Source organism: Pagrus pagrus (assembly GCF_965226575.1).
Source record: "Pagrus pagrus genome assembly, chromosome: 6".
NCBI lineage: Eukaryota > Metazoa > Chordata > Actinopteri > Spariformes > Sparidae > Pagrus > Pagrus pagrus.
In genome coordinates, this window is record NC_140190.1 from 25,771,212 (window position 1) to 25,779,169 (window position 7,958).

Consider the following 7,958-nt stretch of genomic DNA (forward strand, 5'->3'; position numbering starts at 1 on the left):
ATGCCACCGTCCTGCAGACAGGAAGAATTTACCTCCCATCATCGGTCCATGTGCGTCTGTGGTCTCCTTTGTGAGCCTGGAACGAAGGGCGTGTGTGTCGGGGGGCGTCATTGATAAGGTGTTTTCTTGTGTAAATGTCACATATGCTGCCTATGAAGAGATTAGACAAACAGCGAAGCTCTGTATCTGAAAACTAATTGGATGAGAACATAAATCTGACTCTCTGTTTTGAATACGAAGAGGAAGACTGTCTGCTTGAGAGAGTGTTTGTACATTCACCGCCCATTCATGAATAAAGATTTGCTTGGAGTGCAGCAGCTGCTGTTCACATGCTCTGTTGTCAGATCGGTTTGTGGCGCTCTCTAATTATAATCCATTTGAACACTGCTGCTTACTTTTCAATTGGGTATCATTTGATCGTACCACTTGATTTGGACCTGCCGGGAGCTGCGTTGGTACAAGCGATCTTCATTCTCTTTCATGACATTATCAAAGCATTACCTCTGTGGCAAGAGAACCAACAACACAAATGACATTTTAAAGGATAGATACCCAAACAGCGTACAGTATGGCAGTTAAAATGAAGATTGCGCATGGAGCTAATTTTCTGTTGGCATGTTTCCTCATCTAAACTTCTAACATGATTAACTGAGAGTATGAAAAGCACAAAAGACGTTACACGCATGCATTTTTAGATTTTCTTCAGTCACTGAGATGACAAGAATGCTTCAGGCTGATTCATGCTCAAAGGAGAGGCGTGATTATGATTCATTATACAAGAAAAGAGTGTTTTTCAAGGTTGAACTGGTGTAAAAGAAGAAAAATATGAACACAAAGAAAAACAGATCAAGAAGAAAACACGTTGAACCCCCAAAGAATAACATCAGAAAGATAAAACGCCCACAGATTATTTAAAAAACAAAACATTTCAGATGTCTTAATCCCCATTTTGAGATGGTGAAAGTCAGTTTTGGTAGACAATGAGAGGTTTTTCTCAAGCCCAAATGAACAGTATCTGCACTGTAGCTTAACTGAACTTGTGAACTCGCAGAGTCTTTAGTCATTCTCACCTGAAAGCGAAGCAGAGCCTGAAAAAGCTCTTGATTTACGGTTAATCTATGTTCCTATCCTCGCATACGGCCATGAGCTTTGTTTATTCACTGAAAGAATGGAGATCTGGAAAACAAGTGACCAGCATTGATTGCATTTGTAGGATGGCTGGGCTCACCTTTAAGGCTGAGTTCAGACAAACCAAAGCCCAGCGTGAAAAAACACTACTTTGAATGAGACGTCTAAACAATTTCCAGAACTAAAAAGCCAACATGATATTTTTCTAACCCTAATCAAGTGTTTTTTGTGTCTAAACCTATTTTGAATGTAAGAACAGCTTTGTCATACTATGAAATTGAACATTGTGTGTGTGTATAGGTACAGTCCAGGAGGACATTTCCTTATTCTTTTGCATGGGACCAGTCAGGCAACACAGAGGACTCCTGCAAAAAATGCAGGGCCAACCAGCGAAAAAAGATGAAACTGGCTCAACTTTCTCTGGACCAAAACAGGTCTTCATCCACTAAAGTGACCAATCAAATATGATTCATTTGAAGGAAGTGCTGAGAGGATGCAGCCAGAAAGAAGGAAGTACAGAATGGGTTCCCCCCTGATAACGCATTAGGAATACCATTTCCCTAGTCATGTCCGTGCCACAGGTCAGCAGAGGTCAGAACAAAATGCCATTTTAAATTTCAAAAAAAGGTTCAAATTAAGACACTTTTAAATTGTAAATTTCATTTATGATATAACACTTTTCTACAATATGTGTTATGTCACATTCAGACTACATACTGTATACAGTACAGTTAATGAACTGACAGGAAGTGGAGGGAATGGTGGTGGAGTCACAGCTGGGGATGGCTGCATCACTGCAACATTTGTAAGCACAAAACCACCAGATATTAACGAGACGTCATGGACATTTCCATCCGTGTTTGTGTCTTCAGAACAAGGTCAGCCAAAACATGATCTTTTCAAAACCCTCTTCAGACCAAAAGCACAGCGTTTTCACAACACAAACGTGTAAAATTAAACCTAAAAAAACAACGTTTAAACATATCTGTCATTGCAGAAATACATAGGTTAATCTAGTTTTATCCAAAGTTTTCTTGCTGTGTCAAGATACTGTATAACATAAGATGCTTGGAATCACCAAGTCGCTGTTTTTCTTAAAAGTCTGAACCTGATAATAGTTCAGATTAATCTCGAAGGAATTTTTTATTCCCCACCGCTGAGAAAAGGCAATTATAGATTCTTGGCAAACATCTGTCCGATCATTAGGTAGAACAAAAACAAACTATTATTGATCAAAGGAGCTCATTTTGCAGCTCTTATTGTGCGAGAAAAAGTTTCTGCTCCCCTCATCATTGGTGAGTTTGTATAGTCCTGCCAACTTAGAGTACCTTTAATTTAAATGGAAATGAGACACTGGTCTGTATAGATCGAGGATCAGGTGCCTGATCAGTGCTTGATCAGCCTCTCTTCTCACTCTCTCTGGGTGTGTGTGTGTGTGTGTGTGTGTGTGTGTGTGTGTAGACTCCTGTACTTCTTCCAATTTTTCTGAGTTGTTTGCTAGGTGACCCTCCTGGAGGACATTTTGAGGGATACAACTTTACGATGAGGTCAAGGTCAGGTTGTGGTTGGTTTAACTGATACACTGTATGGCTTTACAGCTAGGTCCTTCATTTTAAGGTTTGTGCATGTTAAATCTGTTATAGTGAATTCATGTGGTGACAGAATAACCGGAGAAACGTATTTCCGAATGGGAAAATTCACATGACTTTTCAAGTCAGAGCAACACCTCAGAAAGTCGGAGAAAATGTTGGCACGCGAGTTGACGTCCTGTGATGCTGAAACACGGCAGACGAAAGTAAACATTGGCTTGATGGTGACATGCACATTTGTGAAATATATCTCATGGCTGACATGATCTGTTTCCTTGACACTTCACGACCAGAAACAGCTGTCAATGTGTTGTTTAAACGCTCTGAGAGATAAAATGCAAAACATCGCCCATGTTGCTCCCACATTCTGACTTGACACAACGAAGCAAGAAGATAGACTTCCAATCTCGGGAAGCAGGAAACTCTGAGCAGCACATGAATACAGCATTAAGTTGCCAGATTGTCAGGACGTACCTTCTTTTAGGGGACAAAAATCTAGTCCTCAAAACATAAATCATTCCATTTTTGGATTAAAACTTGGTTAAAGGTTTTATTTTCTCTGGCCAAAACTGCAAAGTGTCTGCAGGTGTGTGGATGTGAATCTGGCCATCTGTGCATTTATGTGTGTGAAATGAAGAGTTATTGAAGTGACTGTATTTATTCCAATGAGCATCACTAACCGCTTTCATACCTCAGTGGCAATGTCACAGGTTGTCTCCCATTTTCTCCTCTTCTCTCACTATAATACCTAAACAAAGTTGTCATAAACCAAATTACCTCCCACTGCAGGACATTCCTCCAACTGTCTTAAAGTTCAGCATTACCATATGCAGCTGTCTGTGACTTTTTGGAGGGGGGTTAAGAATTCCTCTTTTTTTTGTGCATTTCAGGGAGAAATTCAATGTTTTTTTCCAGCAGAGTCGCCACTATTAACAGATTGCAGTACATCTGCTCACGAGAAACACTCCCCTTTCCTCCCAGGTAGAGATATGATAAACACAGATGGAGTTTTCCTGCCACAGGGAGCACCTGGAGAAAAACATGGTGGCTCTGAAGAGGAACATGATGAAAAACAAGTCGAGACTCGCAGAATGTCAACCTCTTGGCACCTTGGCACCGTGTAGGCGACAATGAAAAGCTCCTCAGTTTTGCCTTGACTTGTGTTTCAATGAATTATCAAGGTTCAGTGCAGGAAAGTACTAGATCACATCTGAATGACGGTCTTGAGGCAGGTTTTCTGTAAAAGCAGGGACACACACACAACACGCTAATATAAAGTCCAATTTAAAATAAATGAATATATTATCTTTATTTTATATCAAATGAACTTGAAATGCATGAGTGAGAAACCAAATGCAAACAGGTTTGCAGCATTAATGGAAACATATATTAATCAATAATCAGTGTGCCAAGCTGATGAGAGTGTGTTTAGTCTGCAGTCTCAACAGCGCTCTGTCACTATGTGAGCAGCATTTTTTAAGAAAACATGACATTTTTGCAATTTAATTTTCCTTTGAATAAAATACACTGCTGTGAGAATACATCAGCCTCCCTCTTTGGCTCCATTTGACAGCAGCCACTTTAAATTCATTCATTGTTGATATTTGGTTCAGTTCAGCGGGGGGCCGCATAATGCAAATGGAACAAAAAAAAAATTAAAATCACAAAAATAAACAAGTCTACTGCTAATGTAACCAAATGATAGACTGCTTTCGACAGTCGCCCCCTCCACTACAGCCACCTTTACCTCCCTCAGTGAGATTGTCGGTTGGATCAACGGAGACACTGTGCTGAGTCTCAGCAAGGCTTAAAGGGATGCATTCATCATCCAGCACCACTAACTGTAGATGCAAAAATGTGCGTCTCAGAGTTTTGTGATGCGACATTCTCCCCTCTTCTCATTTCTCAGTTTGTACCTCCTCAACTCCTTTCCTCACCTCCTCTCCTCACATCTTAGTCCCTCCCACATGAGATGCGAGTGAAGGAGGTGAGGAAGACACACAAAGAGAAAGGAGTCGAGGCAACAGGCATTTAACAAAATGAGACGTCCGTCCCTCGGAGCTGTATACTAAAAGAAACGTCAATTAAATGTGACGTGTGGCACAGCTGCATAAACTGTCCATTATTTTTGTCACAGTCTACCACTGTATTTTATGATCTCCGTCAGACGAGCATAACAGTCTTCATGACAACTTATATATTTAATTTAATGCTACTCGCATCGTGGCATAAATTGGCATAAATACTGTCAACAGTGATGCATGAGGCGCTCCACAAACAGGGAAGGGCAGAAAGTTTAATGGCACATTGGATCATTTCAAATGAGTTACACAACTTATAAATATAAACCTGCCTTCACTATGTAATAAATATTTCAGCTGTATGTCGCACCTCTTTTGGTCATGGGAGCCCAAAAATTAAAAAAACAAAACTTTTCAAGAACTGAGATTTATTTATTACCCAGTTTGGCTTGATCTGTGAGTAGATGCGCGGTTCTTTTTGTACAGTGATACGGTTGGCGTGTAGTTGTAGTAGAAAGAAAATAGTTCCTATGAACTACTCACAACAAGGTCTGAGGACTATTTTGAGTAACCGGGTCATGATTTCTGGAAAGAGACATTGCTGTTCAGTTTTTCAAATGTATTTTTTGGGCACTTTGAGCACCACAAGCCGAGTGTCATCGCTCAACAACTCACCCCAAACAGTCTGGATGAATAACTAGCACTACAGGTATTTCTGATTTTCTGATGAGCTGTCTCTTCAACAGTTCATAAGTCATGTTTTGCTGCTAAATTAGAGCTGGAAGTCGCTCTTCAGAGCCTCCTCAAAATCAGACATTCAATCACCATATGTGGCACAAGAGGCAGTGAACTGTCATCTGAGACCCAGACAGAGAGACTGAAGGCCGGGTGTGCTTGAAAAGACATACTTTGTGTTGTCCGACCACTTCAGAAGACTAAATTGTGTATAGCTGTTGCAAAGAGCCACATTGGAAGGCAGGGTGAAGAGCCTGTCATCATAGTGAGGGGTGACGCGATTATAATTTGAGTGCGAGGATAAAGGCGGATATATTCATGCAGCCTCTCCAAGAAATTCAAGCGTGGTGCTCGTTTGTACACACAAAAAGTGGCTGAAATGTTTAAAGAATGAAAAAGCCCTGCTCACTATCTCTGTACATCCATATTGGAAAGTTGTGAGTGGGGGAGATTCAGACGCTGTTCTAACAACAGACAAGCAGTTTTGGTAAAATATACAGACACCTTAAAGATCCAGTGTGGGGGGATTTTAAATCCCGTTGTGTTGAAGTTACCTTAGATGAGGCTTTTACACAGGTGTCATTCACACTGGGGATGCTGGGGACATACAAATGTGCTCACATAATAGCTTGCACCAAGAAATGTTAACTAACAAATGAGCTTAAATGAATTTTGATGCAACATTTTGCATTTTTCCTGCCGTAATCACCTACTCTGACCTCATACAATCCCCTCATTACCTTGCCTAAAATCATATTTGTTGAAGACCACTCAAAAAATGCTGTTTTCACTGTAGCCATCATGTCCCCACCACTTTCCAACACAAAGTTTCCCTTGGCCATATCTACAGAGGGAGTGAGTCTTCTTCCACGGGAAATTAGTGCCATGTTTCTACTAGCACAGAACATATAAACACGGGCTTTTGCATTGTTAAATCTTTCACACACTGTGTGCGGCGTGACCTTTCTGCAAAACTCACAATCCAGAACAAGGACCTAAAAATGTGCTTTGCCTGTCCAACACACATGCTCTTTAGCTGCACCGGAGACCTGTCAGTGCTGCCTGGACATTCTTGAAATGTTAATAAACATCTTAGGGCCTCTAAAACATGATATAAGAGTAAAGTTATTTCAAAAAACAGTCTCAAGCTTTCAGCTTTACTTTAAAACCATCAGGATTAACATGATTAGTTCACAGTGAGCTGTCAGACAATCAGCGTAATCGGCCGTTCTTTCAAACAGTTCATTTAACAGCTACATTTACATATCAAGCATTGTGGACTGTTTCAAAGACGGACATTAAAAATAGAAATAATAGTAGGGGACGAGCTGAGGGTGGTATGGGGCATAATTACACTACTGTTCTCATGTAGCAGATCTAAACATAGTACACTACATCTACATTCTGATCATGAGTAGGACAGATACTCTTCATCCTCGTTATGTTAGAGTCTGGTTCCTTTCATCCACAGAGTAAAACATACTTGAATCTATTCTACAGGTTTAGACACTAAAAGCATAAAATGTTATTTTTACATTATGGTGCATCTCCAGGCTACAGAGGAGGTAAATGGATGTGAGGTACTCTTGGCAGAGCCGAACAAATTCAATCAATAACAGCCATTGTGTCAGAGATGCCATGATCGATGTGTTATGCCACAGGGAGGCTATTTATTAGAACAAACAATTAACTGTGAAGGTATTTTTCTGCAGAAGTTGAAATGTTTTACATGCTAAGTGTTGGCTACACACATCGGTGGTCCTACATGCAAAATGTACAAAAGAAATTTTCAGCTACAGTTCAGACACATTCTCTCACACATTATATCCAACACAACTGTACTGATTAGTTCTCTTTCTTTGGTCTATAAATAAGACTCCTCTGTCTGCACATGCCATTCTGTGGTAGCACCACAATGTGCAAGTGACTAACTGTGAATGAAGCACTTGATCTAATTTTGGATCACGGCCCTGGTGAGGATGAAAATATCGAACCTGAAGAAGTGGTGGAGGAGGAAGTGGTTCTGAAAATGATCCAGATTCTCAAGAATCAACAGATGAAGAGGCAATGCGATTGGTTTGAAATTATACTGAATAATTATTTATTCCAGCTGCACTATTGTGAAGATTCGTAGCTTGTCCCTGTCTCCTAAAGTCAAAATTAGCTTTGATAGCATCACCTAGCGCTGAGAGAAATCACTTTTCGTGATTTTTTTACATTTTGTACACCAAACCACAAACAGAAAATAATTGTTATTAATATTAATAGTTGTTGTGCAACTCATGTCTGTTAATACTCCACCACTATGACCAGAGAACAGTTGTAAAACTTTTACAAACTGAGAACTATACAAATAGAATTACATGACACTAAACATTTTTTAACAGTAGGAATAAAGTTGTTTTAAAACAAAATGAGTTTATAATCCTTTTCTTAAAGGGGCACTATGTAGTTTTGGAGATTAATGAGGAAGTAATACGGCATA